Source organism: Elephas maximus, chromosome 1, assembly GCF_024166365.1.
Source record: "Elephas maximus indicus isolate mEleMax1 chromosome 1, mEleMax1 primary haplotype, whole genome shotgun sequence".
Classification (NCBI taxonomy): domain Eukaryota; kingdom Metazoa; phylum Chordata; class Mammalia; order Proboscidea; family Elephantidae; genus Elephas; species Elephas maximus.
This window is the reverse complement of record NC_064819.1, coordinates 66,670,642-66,692,084: the sequence shown is the minus strand read 5'-3', so window position 1 is coordinate 66,692,084 and position 21,443 is coordinate 66,670,642. Positions and strand designations below refer to the sequence as shown.

Sequence of the window (21,443 nt, the reverse complement as noted above, 5' to 3'; positions counted from 1 at the left end):
TTCTCTCCTAGCTTTTTGTCCTGTATTAAAGCAAAATATACATATATATAAAAAAAAACTGCAACAGGAGAAAAAATATAATACCTCATATACTGGAAATCAGCATGCCTCCCTAGCTCTTCTCCCCAGAGACTACCTGGAATTACTGCTTGTTTATGCTTACTTCTAGACCATACCTCACATGTGCAAGCATGTATGTGCAAACAGACCTGTATTCATATATATTTACATACGCATACATGTATATACTACAATACTTACAAAGAAAAAAACTACATTTTGTTCTACAACTTGCATTTTTTAAAACTAACACATCTTATAGGAAGGACCAGTCCCTGAAGAAGGACAGCATGCTTGATAATGTAGAGGGTCAGTGAAAGAGAGGAAGATCCTCAACGAGATGGACTGACACAGTGGCTGCAACAATGGGTTCAAGTATAGCAACGATTTTAAGGATGGCACAGGACCGGGCAGTGTTTTGTTCTGTGGTACACAGGGTCACTACGAATCAGAACCGACTTGACAGCACCTAACAATGACAACAACACATCTTGTACATCTTTGTGTCTTTACCCAGAGAATACACATTTTAAAAGTGGTATACTAGTTCCATAACTTAACTACTCTTGTTCTGATAGGCATACTGGTTACTTCCACTTTTTCAGTATTACAAATGGCTTTACAATGAACGTCATTTGAAGATTTGAGGATTTCAGAACATATCTCTGGATTATAGAAACCCAGATATGAAATCTAAGATCAGTTGTCTATTATTTCCCTAGCCTAAATTCTAAGAAACAGAACTGCTGGATCAAAGGTATACACAAATGGTTATCTTACTAAGCATTTCTTTACTTATAAGGGAGTTGGAGTATATTTTTATGTGGCTATCATTCAAGCATGTGTGTATGCAACAAATACTGACTGTGTGCTGGGTGACCAGTGAACAAAGCAGAGCGTATATCTACTCCTAGAAACTAGTCATATCCTTTGCCCATAAATTAAATTTTCAAGTCTTCAGCTACTTTTCATCAAGTTATGCCAGTTTGGGAGTGTTTCTTTACACTTTTTTACTTTTATTGTTAGATGCATGGATATTTCGTTTTATGTACCAAAGTGAGTTTCTGGAGTAGACTCAGCAGCCGGGCTCCAGGAAGCGTGACTTCTATATCAGTATGAAGTGAAAATATCTACACCTGGCACACTTTTTTGTTTTTGATAACTTTTCAACAGCACAAATTCAGAATTGGAAGTCAACAAAAAGTTGGGGTTAACAGGGCTAGCTATGTGTGATCAACACTAATCACCTCAACTCTTCTGGGAAGTATGCAGAGAATAATTGAATGAAGAGGCAAGTGTAAAACACTAGTTTAACAATACCTATGTTTCATTTCAACTACTTATTAGAGAACCTGGATATAATTTTTCCACTTACAATACTGAAAAAAAGTTGTTAACAGAATTAAAAAAAAAAATTGACTGGTAGATTACATAACATCCAAGAGAATTACTGCCTAGCTCTGCCACATGGTTTTTTTTTTTTTTTTGATCAGTACCAAGCACGTCATTGCACACAAATACTTGTAGTAAATGTAAAAACACCTTATCAGACAAAAAAATCTTTTGTTTTCATTAACAACCTACACAGGGAACTAACATCTGGTTTCTTCAAGAATTTTATCTACAACCCTAAAAGCACTACTGTCAAACATCTAAGGAAGATCACTAATAATTCAGCCCAAATAAAAAGCCTACTTCCTGTAATTAATTCAATGACTTAAATATTAAATGCATTCAAAGCATTAGAGCGAGTGTTTCAGGGAACATTCAACAAGCTTAGGGTTTGTCATGGATGAGATGCAAAAACACACAAATAATGCAACATGGAGTAAAATGCCCTTAGTGACAGAGATGTACAGGTTACATACCATGGAAAGGAAAAAGAATATTCTGACACAAAAAGATAGGGAGAAGTGTCATGAAGATATATGAGAGGATTTTGTGGGCTGAAAGGAATAGGAGAAGGTGGAAATGAAGACAAAGAAAGTTCCATGTATTTGTTACAGCATGGACAAAGATAAGGAGGTAAAAGGTATTTCATTAATAGAATTTCTATAAAAGGGAGTCAGGGCTTATACTGTGGTGGGAGCCTTAAGGAACAGGCTGGAGGGACTATATTTAATTTAGTGGGCCACGGGGAAATCTCTGACACTGTGGTGGCAGAATGGCCATAGAGTGGAGGCAAACTTAGAGAATGTAACTCTGGTGGAACAAAGTAAAATGAAATAAAAGGGGAAAAAGAAGCCGAGGAGTGGGAAAACTAGTTTAATATCATAGGTTAAAGGATGTGAAGAGGTGAATTTGTGTGGAAGATTAAAAAAAAAAAAGGAGAGAAGACCTTTGAAAAAGGAGATGAATTCTCTGGATAGGAAACCTAGGCACTCCAAAGAGGAAACAAAGGTAATATCAAGGTTTTGTGTGTAAGGCAGGGATCAGCAGGGATCAGCAAACTTCTTCTTGTTATCAAAAACAAAAAAGTGTGCCACGTGTAGAGAGTAAACGCTTCAGGCTTTGCAGGCCTTAGGTCTCTGTTGCAACTGTATTTAACTCTACCATTGTAATAGAAAAACCATAGACAATACTTAAACAAATGGGTATGGCTGTGTTCCAAAAAAAAAACTTTAAGAAAAACAGACAACAGACAGAACCTGGCCCAAGGACCATGGTTTCTGATCCCTGGATTAAAGGAATAAAAAAATAATGGTACCATTAACTGTCAGGAGAACCTGGCTGAGTATTGGGATGTTGATGAGTATTGTTGTGAGCTGCCATGGAGTCGGCCCCTGACTCATGAAAAATGCAAGCATGTTGGAACACAGCGCTGACCAGTCCTGCACCATCCTATGTTCAGTTAAAAATCAGACCATTGTAATCCATAGGGTTTTCGTTGCCTGATTTTCTGAAGTACATTGCCAAGCCTTTCTTACTAGTCCACTGTAGTCTAGAAGCTTCGCTGAAAACTGTTCAGCATCATAGCAACACACAAGCCTCCACTGACAGATAAGTGATAGTTGCGCACGAGGTGCACTGGTCAGAAGCTGAAACAGGGTCCCATGCATGGGGTCACCATGAATCAGAACCAACTTGAAAACAACTAGCAGCTCCTACATAGAAGGCGAGAATTGTGCCACTGATCCACCACTGTCCGTGTGACAATCGGGATTTAAAAAAAAAAAAAAACGTTGCCATCGAGTCAATTCCGACTCGTAGTGACCCTACAGGACAGAGCACAACTGCCCCGTATAGAGTTTCCAAGGAGTGGCTGGTGGATTCGAACTACCGACCCTCTGGTTAGCAGACATAGCACTTAACCACTACACCACCAGAGTTTCTGAGTATCAGGATAAAAAAAAAAAAAAAAAAATCAGGATAGAAAGTAGTAAATTCACATACCAAAAAAAAAAAACCCAAACCTATTGCTGTTGAGTCAATTCTGACTCATAAAAATCAAAACATCTGTTGCTGTCGAATCAACTCCAACTCACAGCAACCCTACAGGACAGAGTAGAACCACCCCATAGAGTTTCCAAGGAGAGGCTGGTGGATTGGAACTGCCAACCTTTTGTTTAGCAGCCAAGCTGTTAACCAGGGCGCCACCAGGGCTCCGATTCATTAAAAAAAGAAAAAAAATGTCTAGGACATCTAGCACAATGCTGAGTAAGAGTGGAGGTAAAGGGCATCCTTGTCTGGCTCCCCATCTCAAGGGGAATGCTTTCAGACTCTCTCCATTTAGGATGATGTTGGCTGTTGGCTTTGTATAAATGCCCTTTATTATAAAAAAAATGAGGAATTTTCCCTCTATTCCTATTTTGCTGAGAGTTTTTATCATGAATGGGTGTTGAGTTTAGTCAAATGCCTTTTCTGCATCACTTGATAAGATCATGTGGTTCTTGTCCTTTGTTTTATTTATGCGATGGATTACATTAATTGTTTTTCTAACATTGAACAATCCCTGCATACCTGGTGTGAATCCCCTTGGTCATGGGGAATTATTTTTTTGATATGTTGCTGAATTCTATTGGTTAGAATTTTGTTGAGGACTTTTGAGTCTAAAGTCATGAGGGATATAAGTCTGTAATTTTCCTATATCCCTCATGCCGTCAAGTTGACTCCAACTCAGAGGGAACCTATAGCAACCCTATAGGACAGAGTTAGAACTGCCCCACAGAGCTTCCAAGGAGTGGCTGGTGGATTCGAGCTTTGGACCTTTTGGTTAGCAACCAAGCTCTTAACCACTGTACCACCAGGGCTTCTCTGACTCATAGTGCCTAAAAAAAAAAACACAAAATAAAACCAAATCCGTTGCCATCAAGTCAATTCCAACTCATTGCAACCCTACAGAACTGCCCCATAGAATTTCCAAGGCAGTAATCTTTCGGGAAGCAGATTGCTACATCTTTCTCTTGAGGAGTGGCTAGGGGGTTCGAACTGCCAACCTTTTGGTTAGCAGCCAAGCGCTAACCAAGTGTGTCCTAGAGCTATCCTAAGCCGTTGCTGTTGAGCCGATTCCAACTAATAGCGACCCTATAGGACAGAGAAGAACTGCCCCCATAGAGTTTCCAAGGAATGGCTGGTTAGCAGCCGAGCTCTTAACCACTGTGCCATGTGAAGTTCCAGTAATGCCCATCAAGTTTCTAGAAATGCAAATTGGCCACTGGGAATGAAGGGGCTGCAGATTTTGGAAATGTATTCAGACGCAATAGTTGATAAGAGTGGGCCCAACAATCTCTAAGGATGTGGAGAGAATCCAGTTGAGTACAAAACTTTAAGGTTCTTTAAAGCTGTAGCAACACTTCCCTAAACTAAAAATAATATGAGAAACAAAAAGAGGTAACAATACTACCAACAACAATACTACTAACAACAATCATAATCATGACTAGCATTTATACGGCACTTCATCAAGGAAACCATTATGTAGTTATGTGAAATATTTGAAAACAGTGTACCAATATATGACAATGCAGGGAAAATGTTACCCTGTCATCAAATAAATACTAGACGGGGTCATAAAATCTGTCCAGGGTGATTTTACAATCACCAGAAAGTTAACAGAAAATGTTCAAAGTGGATATGCTTGATTAAATAATATGTTAAATATTATTTCATCCTTTTATTGAATTTGGCTTATAAAATGCTAGGACAAAACAGAAATATAATCTAAGCCAAAAATTACAGCCCAGTTACATAATATTAATACCATACTTTATATGTGACCAAATAAAACTGCAAAAGTTTTATTCCCCAAACAGTACTCTTGTTCTTAACATTCACTTCCAAATCCTGTTCTTTTTGTTTAATGAGCTTTGTTCAGATTAATAAGAGCCTGAAGAAAAAACTTTCCTTAGAAAGATACCCAGCACAGAAATATTTTAAAAAGCTTTTATCCTTCAAACTATGAATACTAATGAGAATAATACCTTAAGAAATGTTAAAATAGTATGAATTTCCATGTCTCCATTTTAGATAGCCTTGGAAAGTTAATTAAAGTGAAAATTGAATGTAAAGTTAATTTAATATAATGGCTCATATTTTCTTGAAACATATTTCTAAAATAAAACAGAGCTCTTTCCTTGTCTACAGCATTAACTTGAGTAATACAGAAAACATGAAGAAGGCTTTCCCTCTTGTCTGCCAAACACCATATGCAAGGAATCGTTTGCGCCCAATCTTAAAATCCACAGCATGGCAAAAGATACTCAGACCACATAACAGCATGTTCTTATTTCACAAAGCTTTCTCTCACGAAAAGTGTTTCTTAAATATATATCTGATTTCTCATTTCTAAATACATTCTGACACACTCATAAAAACTATCCCTCACAACACCACTGGAAAGAGGATCAAAATCGATCTGTTTCTGTACAAAAGCACACTCTAACTCTTCCACACGTGAATACTCTGCATTTAAGTAATCAAGCAAGGGAACACCTATTGTAAGAATTTATGTGTAGACATGTAGTCATGTGAGACACTTAGAAACACGGAAACAAATAAAACAACTGAGGAACTATGCTTTGGATATAATTCAATAACCACAATGGCTTTCCTCAATTTTCGAACAGCCCATCAAGGAGACAAAAAGTTCAGCAGTGCAACAGTCTACCTACATAACTGTTGTCACTGAGGACACTCACAACTTGCAGAGTTAAACTATGGCAATAATCAGAGATCTACAAGTACTGCCATGGAAAGATGTCCACAGTACAGTAGCCTCCCTTATCTGCGGTTTTGTTTTCCCTGGTTTCAACTATTCACTATCAAAGGCGGTTCGAAAATGTTAAATGAGTATGTAACATGATAAAATACATCGTCCCACTCCGTCATTCACATAACTTTTATTATGGTATATTGTTACAGCTGTTCTATTTTATTATTAGTTATTATTGTTACTCTCTTATTGTGCCTAATTTATAAATTATGCTTTATCAGAAGCATGTATGTATAGGACAAATCACAGGATATATAAGGTTTGGTACTGTCCGCGGTTTCAGGCACCTATGGAAGGTGTTGGAATGTATCCCCCATGGATAAGGGGAGACTACTATACAGGGTTATGAGAAAACAGCAAGTTGTAGAGCAAGATGTAAACCATATTTCATTTTATAAAGAAAGTATTGAGAAGGTGTATCATAAAATAAAATCTGAAGGGAAATACACCAAGTTGTAAATAACAACTACCTCTGCAGGATAAGGAAATAAGAAAATAAAGAAGGCACTCAGAACACTGTGCTTATAAGCCTAACACCAAAACACGGCCAAGGAAAGAGTACACCAGCAGCTGTGGTAAGGCAGCCCAAAGACCTCCTTAGTAAGCATCAGCCAGGATTCGGACTAACCAATATTAAGATATTAGCATATGTGCCAATACTTCCCCATCTACTCTCTTAACTTGCTTTGTTGTTGCTGCTGTTCTTAGTTATCCAGATTCATGGAAACCCCATGCACAAGGCACCAAAACACTGCCTACCCGTCCTACGCCATCCTCATGATCAGTTGTGGATCAGACGGCTGTGGTCCATTAGGTTTTCACCAGCTGATTTTTGAAAGCGCATCATCGAGCCTTTCTTCCAAATCCATCTTAGTCTGGAAGCTCCACTGATATTTGTTCAACATTATAGCAACGCAGACGCCTCTACTGACAGACAGATGGTAGCTGCTCATAAGGTACATTGGTCAGGAATCGAACCCAGGTCTTCTGCATGGAAGGCAAGAATTTCACCACTGAATTTGCTTTAGATAAACTCAAAGAGCTCCCCAACATTAGGAGAACGCCCCTTAAATAGGAAGGTTGCCCAGATGAACAGATTTTAACCAAATGGTCAATATTTTCTACTGTATCTCTTTAAGCAGTGGTTTGGCTTCTGCTTTACTTCCTCAAAGGCAGGGAATCCATTACATTGAAAGTTCCTATTTAATCATCAAGTACCTGTTTTTGCTCACACATCCTTAGCTATTAAGCTCTATCTCCAGGCAGCTTACACTTCTTCATCAAGTTTGCCTTCTTTAATCTCCCAAAGCTTTTTCCCTACGCTGGTCAGAAAAAGAAAATTTCAGCCATTCTAATGGAAACGTTTCTAAAATACATAATATGCTTACCTTTCTTATTACCCAGGACACAGAGAATCTAACTGAACCTGTAGGTGACTGCAGTGATCCACATAAACGCTGTGGATACAGAGTCTCACAACTGTAGGAGACTTCCAAAATTTTCTAGCCCTGTTACTTCATTTTGGAAAAAATGAGGCTAAGGATCAAAAAGATTAAGTAGCTCACCTGACATCAAAGAAAAGACGGTCAGTTCTCCAAGTCTTCTATTACTACCCGTTGCTTCCATATAATGATGCCCTAAACCAGAGGTTGCCAAGATCCATAAGGCTGTGTGGACCCATAATAAATAATCACAGTAGGCCATAAATACTGATTCTCCACTCTCTTCTGTAGGTGTCAGCCATCACTTCTCAATATGTCAATTTCTAACTTGTCTACTCAATCTACCACCATCGTTTCTAAGTGCTATGCCATGAAGTTATGAAAATTTCTGGAGTAAATGATGAAAATTAATAACTTCATTTTAGATAAGATTTTTGTAATTCATTAAGTAAATATTTATTTTGTGCCTATTATGTGTGCAGCTCTATGCTTAGAGGCCTGTCAGTTATCAAGATGAATTTTATGGTTCAATGAACACACAATTAAGGTTGAAAAGAATAAAATATAAAATTAAAAAGAAATACGAATGAACACTTTAAGTACACGGTTAGTACATAATAAGTACAAATAAGCTCACAAACCAGTGGCTGCCAAATTTTTCACTCCAGCTACCAGTAGTTTAAAAAAAATGAGATGTACCCCAAATACATATAAATTATATACAAATAGTAATATTCTAATATATTACATACATTATAAAGTATACCTTAAAATTAAATTTTTTTTTTTAATTAAATAGTACAAAATAAAATCAGTGCACCTCGTTCAAATGGAAGGAAGGTCACTATAAAAGGCCTCGATAAAGGAGTAGCAGCCCCCATGGAATCTGGTGTAATGTTACCAGTCACTTAAAATCTTTTATCATGAAGCTTAAGGGTCAGTGGTATTTTGTATAGCTTTCAGATCCAAGACCAAGTCAGATGAGTGAAGCTTATGAAAGTCAGACCCCTGGACAAACGATGCCTTGTTGCATTTAAAATCCGACTCACACAGCATTCAGCCTTCTGTTCATTTTCTTCTACTTAAGCTAAGTAAGTAAAAACACTCCTTCCTTAAAAGGATAAAATTTTTAAAAATAACCTAAAGTGTATAATATGTAAATTCTTATTATGGACAGTATCTCCATAAAAATGAAAAAACAAATCTACGATTTGGTCACATCCCCTAAGATCAATATCCTGAGCAAACACTGCCTTTAAGCAAACTCTGTCGAAGGTAATACCTTCAACAGAGAAAGGGAACAAAGGGAGGAACGGAAAAGGAAAAATAAAAGGGGGAAAAAAAACTCAAGAGTATAACAGTATTATCAGAAGACCTTAACATAATGACAATGAAAGAGAAGCCCTGATCAGCTGTTGCATTTATTCAATTCACCACGCAATTTGCACATCCCCTTGTACTTTAATTATCACATTCACCAAGGATGGTTAAAATTAAATTAGGACACAAATCTATGTTATGCTTTGTGGTGGATGGGGAAGTGGAAAATTTACAGCTGTGGTTCCAACTAAGAGTTGGATTAAAGGAATAAGGCTTATTTATCAAATACTTTAATATTGTCTAGCATTATGTTAAAAAGTTCTGAATGAAAGCGCATACTTGGGCTTAATTCTAGCTCCATCTACCTGAATACAATGTGAGCTGGGGGACTATTAGATCCCAACCTGGTTTCAGGTAGAAGGCCACACTGAATTTATAATTTTCTATACAGTCTGGGAAAAAGTCATTTCTAAACTTATAAAAGGTTCCTATAGAAAAAAATCTAGCTTTTTACATTTTTTTCCAAAGGCACTTTTCAAAAAGGCACAATTAATGTAAAAGTTGATCCCTTGGAGGGGCTGACAGAAGGGTCCTTTGTTATTTTAAAATAACAAGATAGGAAGTGACAAAGCAAGAGACACTTGAGCCCTAGGAAAAAAAAGAGTTTGCAGAGGTTGTCTCCTTGGCTAATGTACAGAGTTGTGGAATTCCCCACCTATGGGACAGGAGCAAAGGAGAGATTAACTTCCTACAACACCGCTTTAACTAGGTTTCAGCAAGTTATAACTCCTGCGGTATCAAAGGCTTCACTGCAGGGGTAAGGGGCAGACAATATCAGTATTTCAGGGAGCTTTAAAAATAAAACTCATATTTTAACATATTCTTGTTGAACCAGCTAATTCACAATGTATACCATTCCAAATTATTTATACTATTCTTACAGCAAAAGATTGCTAATATTCTGCACTGACTTATAGTACTATAGTTCTTTCTACAGACATCTCTCCCCTACTAGGCTATAAACTCCTTCAGGGCGACTCATATAGATGATTCACTTTATGTTCCTCGGAGTAGATTTTCAATACATCTTCTGCAATTTAATAAATGAAACAAACGCTGATACGAAGAAATAACACTGGAATTAATCATTAGCTAAGGTTGTGATTAACAGTCACGGTTATGTCTCTCAAATTTAATAAGGTCACCATTTACGAAAGGGGAGTGTATTTTTGCATCATCTGGAATAGTCCACTCATATGAAATATATTTGATTAGAATCAGCATCATCTTGTCTACATTTGAATTTTACGGTAAATCCTCAAAAGACTTCACAGAAATCAAAAGTACTCCAAAATTATTTTCTTACTGTTCAAACACCATCATTTTCCCCATGACTCTCTCCACTGCCTCCAGTACTTCTTAAAAACAAATATAAATAAATAAAACTCTTCTATTTCCATTATATCTTCAGAGAAGTAATACAGTTATTGGTTATAATTTATCTGGCCTCAATCAAAATGGTATTCATCCCAAAGCTATACATTTTAATGTAGCTTTTTTAAAAAACTTCACAGAAAGAAAATTTATCTTTTTACTAGCAGCAGCCAATATAGCTGGACAAAGACAAATCTTGGTGCCACTGCCCACTTCTATTCCCAGAAAGCAAAGCAATTTCAGTAAAACAAACCCTGTCCACTGTTGTATGTGAAAATCCCCTACTACCAACATAAATGGACAAAATACAGTCTAGTTTTTTTTGAGTGGAAAAAATGACTGTCAAATTTCTATTGTTTTCAATGCCAGCCAAAGGACAAATTCATACTAACATCAATAAAAACAACTGAAAGAACCAAGAGAAATTACTCTCATCATCTGGCAACATGACTTAACCAAACCAAAGCATACTATAATACACAGCTAAAAGAAGGTTTTCTTCATGATTACAATTCAACACTATGCAGAAGAAAACTAAGCTCAGCAGAGTCATAGAGGAAGGGACTGTGGGTCCCCCCGAGCCATGTTAGCTTTGGAAAAGAACATGTTTCAGCGTGCCTCTTTGCTGAACGTTGCCCCTTTCAGTATAAGCGACAACAATAAAAAAGACTACTGCACAGGCAGTCCCTGGGTTACGGACGAGATTCATCCCCAACTGTGTCTTTAAGTATCTGTAGGTAAGTCAGAACAGGCGCGTATGATACTGACTTAGCCTTTCTTTAGCGCAAGAAAAGGCTAGAAGCCTTTTCAATGATTTAAAAGCTGCATAAGCAGCAAGTGAAGGTGACTGTGATGAAGAAGTTGTTGGGAGTAGGGGTTGATTCAGTGATTTCAAAGTGAGAGCAAATTCACATAACATTAAATGACAAGTACAAGTTGTCTGTAAATTGGATGTTCTTAACCTGGGGGCTTACTGGTATATGTGAAAAATAATACACAGGACTGCAGCAATGATGAAATTTCTAACCAATCAACTAATAGTTACCCAACAATCACTGTGTAGCAGGTATGAGATATTTGGGGTCAAAATTACACATAAGGATGAAGAGACGAGATTTGGCTTGATTTAGCCATATAATCTCATTAAGTATCCATTTCACTTTTTCTGTAGAAGCAAAGCATGCCATTCTTGGAATGCTTTTTGAATTATTAGGACTAGCTAACATCACTGGTTAATTTAAAAGCTCCATTTCTCTCTGGAGACTTTTCTCTTAATTCTACTGAAACTAATCAACTAATTGGTCATTTAAGTAACTACATATTTTACTAATGCACAGATGTAAATACACACACACACACATATACATATTACTCGTACAGAGGGAGGGTTTGGGGGAGGGAAAGAAAACCAACCAACATTCTATAAGACCAATGTTACCTCATTTTAATTTTAGAATAAGCAAGGTACTACATATTATCTGTATTTTTACACATAAAGAAAATTAGAACGCAGTTATGGTCACAGAGTAATTAATACAAAAACATTTATTTTGAAACTAAAAACAAGAGAAATAGGATCTGAAAGAACCAAGAGAACTGCACTCAGAAATCACCCTCAGAATTACTTCAGAAAAACTGCTGTGAAGGAGCAAGGGATGGTGAGCCACAGCAGCTGTTGCAACCATAGCCTTATTTAAAATACAAAAAATAGGTGTCTAAATATGCTCTCTTCTAGAGCCCTGGTCTGGAAACCCTGGTGGTACAGTAGTTAAGAGCTACCTATTCTTTTTTTTTAAGGCTGCTAACCAAAAGGTAGGCAGTTCGAATCCACCACGTGCTCTCTGGAAACTCTGTGGAGCAGTTCTCCACTGTCCTATAGTTGGAATAGACTCGACGGCAGTGGGCTTTGGGTTTTTTTTTTTTTTTAGAGCCCTGGTAGCACAGTGGTTAAGCGCTCAGGCTGCTAACCAAAAAGGTCGACAGTTCGAATCCACCAGCCGCTCCTTAGAAACCCTATGGGGCAGTTCTACTCTGTCCCACAGGGTTGCTACGAATCCGAATCAACTCAACAACAATGGTTTTTTTTAATCCTTCTAAAAGGAAAGGCCAAATTATGTAGTTGGATCCCAGCAGAGGGCTGAAATGACCAAATGAGCACATACCTCTGTGTCTTAACAAAATTTCACAGAGAAGATAAATAAATAAATGTGTGTGCGTGAGAGAGAGAGAGTAAATCCACAGCATTGAAGGAAAACTGAGAACCCAAATCACGGAGCTCTTACGAAAGCTTTGCCTTCACAGCAGTTGGTTTCCAGATTACCCACTGGTTAAGGCCTTAAGTATAGCCCACAAAACAAAAGCAGAAGTTCTTATACAAGCAGAAGTTCTTATACAAGGAGCTTGTAAGTATTAGCACTGCGGCCACGCAAGCAGACCAATGCCACCAAATTACTTAAAGCCACTACAGAGCCTAAAGATGATCATATCCATCCAACAAAGATGAATGGATAAACAAATTGTGGTATATCCATTCAAGAGAATGACACTAAGGAAGGAGAGGGGAAAAGAACAAACTATTGATACATGCAACAACACAGATAAATCCCTATTCTACTGAGTGAAAGAAGTCAGACCAATAAATGAACCTATACAGTATGATTCTACCCATACAAAGCTCTAGAAAATACAAACTATAGTGACAAAAAGCAGATTCCTGGTGATGGAAGACAGGAAGGGGTGGTGGGGAAAGACTACAAAGAGGCACAAGGTAACTTTTGAAGATAATAGAGATGTTCATTAACGTCAATATGGTAATGGTTTCATGAATATATACAGATGCCAAAACTTACCAACTACAACCCTTTAAACATGTGCAGTTTATCATATCTCAATTATACCTCAATCAACCCGAACCCCATTTCCGTTGAGTCAATTCCAGCTCATAGCAACTCTATAGAACAGAGTAGAACTGCACCATAGAGTTTCCAAGGAGCACCTGGTGGATTCGAACTGCCGACCTTCTGGTTAGCAGCCATAGCTCGTTACCACTACGTCAAGCTGTTAAAAAAATCTACAGAATATATAACCCAGAAATAAGGCGATCTCTCTAATAAGGGGGCTAGTAGTCATAGTATTCAATAGCCATAGGGAAAAAATTTAGAAACACTTGAAATTTATCAGTAAAAAAGATACAAAATATAAATGACATCCATACAACCATTGCCATACTTAAATATATTTATTTTAATAACACACATTTTCTTTTGTTTTTCTCTAGTTAAAAACAGAAATAAGCCAAAAGAATAGTGGAACAGGAGGAAAAAAACAAAGATTCTTTGTTTTGTATCAACCATTTAAAGAAACTGCCACGGAATAACAGAAACGCTCCTTCTATTCATGGCAATGCCTAAGGGTCCCCAACTGCTGAATCTTCCAGATATATACGTATGTCATTCTGTCCAGAGTGACAGAGAACGTTGACTTACCTCTAACCTGTGGAGTCAATTAAAACCAAAGAGAATTATATGAAAAACAGCAAACACAGCTGCCTATTTCTCTGGAAGAATAGTTTGTGATATAAAATTAATATAAAGACTTGGCCAGGAAAGTGTTTTATCTTTTCTTTAATGTGTAGAAATAAGATCTACCTAGACATATTCCGTCTTAGTCATTTTAGTAAATTAGTCTCAGTTTCCTTAGAAATTGAATCCACTAAAAATTTTTAAATGAGAGAAATGGCTTATAGGTAATAAATCTACCGACACATCAACTGCTGTAGCTACGTTTCTGGAAACATCTATGTGCCCTTTGGATTTCACTTAAAAAACATTACTCAATATGGAAGAATTATGATATTTATGTGTGGCACTTCCGTAACATTTCTCCTTTCCAAATAACAAAAGAGAACATTTACCAATAGGACAAGGAAGCCCTATGGAAATATGTTCATAACTAGGCATACGTTCCAAAAGGAACGGTAGAGGTCAAACTGTCATCCTTATATAAATTGGCCGTTCTGGAACCCTCTGAGGCTGCCCAAGATTTAAATTAGAAATTTGGTGGGTTCAAGAATCTTCTTTTACCCAGAGGTTTTTCACTGGGTTTTGATTTAAAAAAAAAAATCCTTAGATAAAAGAGCCACAGTACTTTTGGACAGATAGGTATCCACTTCTTATCTGAGGGAATGTTCTAACTTTTTTTGGATACTGAGAACCACTGGAAAAACCTAACAGAGATTCATCTCACTTGAGAGTCTATTTTCTGAATTACAACACTCTATTTTAGAACTATATTTCATTATTATAACACTCTATTATAGAACTCTGTTTTCTGTATTTAAATACTCTTCAGGACATGATGATGACCTGGTGATGCCGTGGTTAAGAGTTCAGCTGCTAACCAATAGGTTGACAGTTCGAATACACCATTTGCTCCTTGGAAACCCTATGGGGCAGTTCTACTCTGTCCTATTGAGTTGCTATGAATTGAAATTGACTCAATAGCAATGGATTTTTTTTTCAAGTCTTAAGTAGAAAATACTACACAACTGGACAACTACAACAAACCAAGCCCATTCTTAATTCCTAATACAGCCTCTGTCTTCCCTATCTCTAATCACCAACCAGGCTTTAAGATATCGATAATCTTTTTAATGGTTATCCCTTACTTTCCCACTATTCTTAAAAAAAAAAAAAAATTTTTTTTTTTTTAAATAGCCAAATTATGAATGGCTCCAGAAAGGAACATATATTTTAAAGATCGGCCCTATCATATATCTTTTAGCAGAAGACCCAACATTAATACTATTGCACTTAACAATACCCAGACCCACACATGTGGTAGAGACAGATAAAACCAAATCCTAACTGCCGTCAAGTTGAATCCAACTCATAGCGACTCAATAGGACAGAGTAGAACTGTCCCCTAGAGTTTCCAAAGCTGTAATCTTTACAGAAACAGACTGTCAGATCTCTCTCCCGCAGAGCGGCTGGTGGGTGGAACAGCCAACCTATTATCAGCAGCCAAGCACTTTAACCAGTACGCCACCAGGGCTCCTATTAGAGACAGATATCACCAGAAACTCATGCTCCCCCGTCCAGGGTAATTTGCTTATCTTTTATAGTTTCTCCATCTATACCTTTACTCTGAGAGTATATTCACCTCATGCTGTTGTGATGGATCTTTCACACTAATAACTTAGAAACGAAGTCACAGTAAAGACTTAAGACATTTTCTGTGAGTACATTTCACACTGTTTACAGAATCCATTTTGTTTGCTCATAAAGAACTTTTTTACCTACTTTCTAGTTCTTAGCTCCTTCTCATAAATAAGGACTGCAGAGAGTTGAGTTCCTAATAGATGAGGTATTACCACATCTTCTAATACATTTGGTATTTTCTGTAGAATAGTTCCTCCTTCTCTTTCTTTTCTTCCCTCATTTTCATCTATGCATGACTTGAGTTTGCCAGTGTTACTACGCCCCAGTGATACTAAAAGATTAAAACCTAATGACAAGGCTCTCTGTGCAGCACCATGGCACTTGGCAAGCACCTTACCAAAGAGAGCAAAAACAAAGTAAAAAATTAGTCTATGTTCCAAGAAGGGTATATTCAATATAAAAAATACTGGTAAGACACTTATCACAAAGTCTCAAGGAATCAAAATTGCATCTATGGCTGGAAGGGTCATGTTTTTAAAGAAAGCAACAATGAAGTTACATTCAGGAAATTCAAGCTAATTACTATGGATGTTCATGGTAAAAACTGCCCTACCAACTTCAGTGGAATGGATATTACCATGGTCAAAAAATGGCAGATCATAATGGCAATCTTGAATCGAAAGTTTCACATGGCCTGAAGAATTGCTCTAATAAGCAAAAAAAGCAAAAACCAGGCTCATGTAACTATTGGCTTAAAGAATTTCCAAGGTAAGGGCAGGCTAGTAACCGAGCCAAAACTGAACCCTTAACGTCCAGAGGGATTTCCAAGGGTAAAAAATAAATCTCCCCAGGTCAATCTGCCACCCAGGGTTCAAAGCCCAAATTACCAGGGGCCAAAACAAAATGACCACCTACCCCTCAGAACAAAGAAGCTGGTAAAGGCTAACTTTGTTATATTATCAAGCTATGAGAAAGGATGATTACTAAGTCTAAACTCTAAAGGAAAAGATCTGGGCATTTGAAAAAGGAGTATTTCTTCACTCCAAGCAATTTTCCTCTTCATAATTTCTAGAATGCAGAATGTTCACCTTTAACTGAAATACTAATTGAGGATGAATTTATCTTACTGAGGATGAAACATGTTAAAGTTTTCCAGCATTTAAAATTTTAATAGGGGATTCTATTAAGATGGATCACTGCTTCCCAAATCTCCATATAAAAACACTAAAACAACCAGAGTTATTTACAACAAAATTAGGTAATTAAGGTTATCATCATGAATCTCAAAATATACGCATCACCAATGGCCTTAAGTCCTGTGTGCCACTGGCGTATGTAACAGAGATTGGATGGGACTCCTGATAAGCATGAGAACAAGACAGCCTCAAAACTGTCAAGAGGTGTTTTCTGGAAACCACAGCAAGCAATTCTGAGAACAGCAGCAGAACCTGGAAGGTATTTTACCCATTCCAATAGGAGATGAGTACAAGGAATCCTTGATAAGGTCTAAAAGAACTGGACTTGTCTAGCCCTTATGAACTCTCAAAATTGATCCCTCAAGGCTCCATCCCAGGAAAGAGCTACATACTCAAGAGAAACTCCCACCAATTGCAGGACTGAAAATAAAAATCGAGCAGGTAGGAACAATAGAGAGAAATTAAATCAAAAATAGAGAGTAAAATTACAACCAGAAATCCCAAAGGCAAGTGGACATATTTTTGAACTTACACAAAAGCAACAGAAGCGGGAGCTTTGTGTTGTTTAAAAAAAAGAAAGAAGGCTACCCTGGTTTTAAGAGTCTAGAAAAAAAAATTTCACATAAAAATTGGCAACAAAAAAGTATTAGATGAACAACTTTTTACACAAAATGAACAAGAAAAAGGTGGCTCCCATACAAAAAGCCAAGACTATAAATAATATTTCAAAATGAACTAAAAGACATTAAGAAAAGATGATACCAGGAAAGACTAATATAATTCAAAATTAGGAAAATTCAGAAGTAAAATGACAACTCAAAAAATAATTAGAATGACCAATGTCACAAAACAATATGTGTATTAATTGTTTAATGAGAAACTAATCTGCTCTGTAAACTCTCATCTATATATAATTTTTTAAAAAACTAACTTTATAAACTACTATAATTAAATAAAACTAATAGTACATCTTTAAAAAATCATTAGAATAAAAGAAAAAGCCATTTTGCAAACAGAGACTAAACAAGAAAAAACATAAGAACAAATAAACACAACAAATAAAGCCTTAAGAAAAACAGAAAATGAGAGAAAAAAATTAAATCAGTTGTAAATGGCAGGAGAGATTAAAAAAAGACGGAAGAGAAATTGACAAATATTGAAGGTAGGCAAAGATGATCCATCATACTAATCACAGGAGTCCCTGAAGAAGAAAAAAATCCTAATGAAACAGAACACTAAAAATTTTAATTCAAGGAAACTCATATAAAATTGTTTAATTTGCAACTACACATTGAAAGATCATGTTGTGTACCTGAGAATATTACCCCAGACCAACCAACACCAAGATATATCTAATGAAATCAATGAAATCTAGAGAAGATAAAAACTCCTTTGGGCATCTAGGCAACAGCCAGTGACTTACAAGGCAGGGAAGTTACACCGCCATCACACTTTTAAAGCAGCACTTCATACCCCCCAAAAAATTTGAGCCAACAATTTTATAGCCGGGAAAATTGATTTTCAAATATAAAGAGCAGTTTATTAACATGCATCGTACTAACATGCAAGAACCAAGTGACTGTTGTTCCCAGGAGCGCTTCCCTAAGGAACCTATCAGAGAATAAGCCTCAAACAACTAAAAATGACCATAAGGAAACTGACATAGGTCTAGTACGGTACAACCTGAGAGAGCTGGAACCTGTGCAAGGCGGAAACCTGTCAGAGAAGGGAAAGTCAAATATTTTCTACTAAAATGAGTCAGAAAAAAGTGGGAAGACTGCACCCTGTGTCAAAGGCAGAAAACTTTTGAGACTTGGAAAACCAAGGCAGTCCCATCAAGTTTTGGATCTCACAGGTTTTACTATACATTGTTACTTATGAAACGAATATTAAATGAGGGTTAAAAAGGTGATTTAAGTATGTAATGGCTATATGACCAGACAATTAGATTATGAAACTTGCATTTAAAAAACTAGGTGAAGAATGGGGATAGCATTTACCAAAAAAGAAATTTTAACTTTTTCAGTAATCATGATTGGTGGTATATGTACACATACTATTATTCTGAAACTGCTATATGTGTAAGTTGGATAAGCCTAATGAGGAACATGGGATAATTCTATCATTCCCTATATTCTTGAGAACTAGGATTCTTGGTGAAGAAGAAAGGATACAAATATGTGTGTGTGTTCATTTGCAAATATATAACATACATATGTAGATCCATACGCGCACACACGCAGAGAATATACAAGAGGTTAAGTTAAAAAAAACTTCAGTCCTGAATTCGAATTGTAAATTATCAGTATGAACTCACGATGTATTTTATCTTAAAATTGATATACACAAATGTGCACGCATGTTCTGTTGAAAAAGTCTAGAGACAATGACTAACTAACACAGGAGCAAAGCACCCAGATGTAGTCATGAAATACCAGTTCCAATTAAAAGAGATCAAGGCTTCTTAGGGAAATGACTTATTCCAGATCTGGGACAGGAAGTGTACGAGACAAGCTTGGAACATTTTACCATACTACCTGAGAACAAGGAAGCTATCAATGAATAAAAAATATCTGGGTCATGTCAAAAGGACTCAGGAGCCAAACTGAAGGGGCTCACAATAGCCAAGGATGGGACAATTTAAACATCAATAAGGATTAAAAAAAAAAAAGACCAAACCCATTGCCGTTGAGCCGATTCCAACTCATAGCAACCCTATAGGGCAGAGTAGACCTGCCTCATAGGGTTTCCCAGGAGCACCTGTTGGATTTGAACTGCCAACCTTTTGGTTAGCAGCCGTAGCTCTCAACCCATAGACCACCAGGGTTTCCATCAATAAGAACCAATATATGTTTAAATCCAGGAGTTCCTAATCATACTAAAACAACAGGTTTTTCAGTCACCATCTGAGGATGACAGGAAACCAATTCACTAACTCAAAAACTGAACAAATAAAAATAGTCTAGAATTTATTCTGCCTTTCCTGTATGAACCGTACCAATGGGTAACTAAATAGCAGATATGGGGAAATGGTTCCTTAAAAAATTATTCTAGCAAATATATGACAGCAAACGATAACATAAAATATGACCACTTTCCAAACCCCAAAGGAATAATGACTCTGAGCACTAAGCATCAATGGCCCATAGAGAAACAACCACACATAACAGGCGCCCTGATCAAAGGATTCAGTATAACCTAAGTCTTCCCTGAGTCTAGCCGGCTGCCAACTCATAGGAGAAACAGGGGACAGTGGAACCTGTTGAACTACACTTTGTATATGCAATCAGCAACACTAAGACCACGGACACTCCACAGGTCAAGGGCCCAGGTTCCTCAACAAGAAAAGAAAGACTTGGAGGGAGAATCTATAGCATAAGAGAGATTTAAAATACGTATCAGGTTTTTTAAACAGGCAAAATTTAACTTTACCGTCTAAGGATGAACACTCTTGGTGACAACACCATAAGGAAACCTAGTACATTGCCGTCGAGTCGATTCCAACTCAGAGCAACCCTACAGGACAGGGTAGAACTGCCCCACAGGGTTTCCAAGGCTGTGTAATCTTTTTGGAAGCAGACTGTCACTTTCTCCCATGGAGCAGCTGGTGGGTTCGAACCAAGGACCTTTCAGTTAGCAGCCGAGTGCTTAACTACTGCACCACCAGGGCTCCTTAGGAAACCTAAAGGAGTGATTATTATAAAAGTCAGGATAGTGGTTACTTCTGGAGGTAGGAAGAGGGTTATGAATGCGAAGAGGAACATAAATGGGTCGCCAGGGTGGCTGGTAATGTTTCTTTTCCTCACCTCAGTGGTAGTTACAAGGGTGTTTGCCTTAAAATAACTCACAAACCTACAAATTTTTGTGTAACTTTTTTTTAATATCTGTGTTGCGTTTTACAAGGAAGAGGTTAAAAACTTAAAAATTTAATAAAAAATACTCTGAAACTAAGTAACCAGAGATTTCCCAGTGAACAAAAAGGGGAAGAGAAATAAAACTGTAGCAGCCATCTCTAAAATCTTTTGAACCTTACTATGTATCTCAGAACCCACGTGAAAGCAGTTTTAGCCCATGGTATTTTTTTTATATAAACAGGATGTCACAGTTAGCTGGAAGAAACCCTGTGTGTGCTCGTAGAAACAAAATGATATTCCTTGCCAGAGGTAACTAGGATGACACTGAAAAGACCAAATAAATTGGAATTATTATTAGGAGAGTTTTCAGCGAGAATCACCAAAAAAAATGTATATATTTTCTATATTTCACATTAATTAAAACTTCTATTGTTGAGAAGACTGACAAGAAAATTAAGAGGAACAAGGCTCAGAACACACCTCTGTCTGCTCTACACTGGACTGGATATGGGCAACTTGGCTAGTTGTTTTTTGGACAACTTTGAGCACGTGATAAACGTTAAAAGGCAGTGTGGTTCAGGGAGGGGAATCCTACATTGACTGTCTGGAGACCTAAATTTGGGTCTTGGCTCTGCCATGAATTAATAGGAAGAAAATCTCCTCTCTTCTCTGAACCTTAGTTCTTTCACATATAAGTGAAATGGTTAAACAAGATTATTCCAGCACTAAAAATACGATTACAATAGGAAATATTCTTCCCCAAAAGT

At 37.1% G+C, this 21,443-nt stretch overlaps 1 protein-coding gene across 2 annotated transcripts in view; it reads right to left on the bottom strand.

Moving 5' to 3' along the window:
* Positions 1-21,443, bottom strand: part of CDKAL1 (CDK5 regulatory subunit associated protein 1 like 1) — a 794,624-nt gene that overhangs the window by 573,576 nt on the left and 199,605 nt on the right. The gene's annotated exons all lie outside the window — the stretch shown is intronic.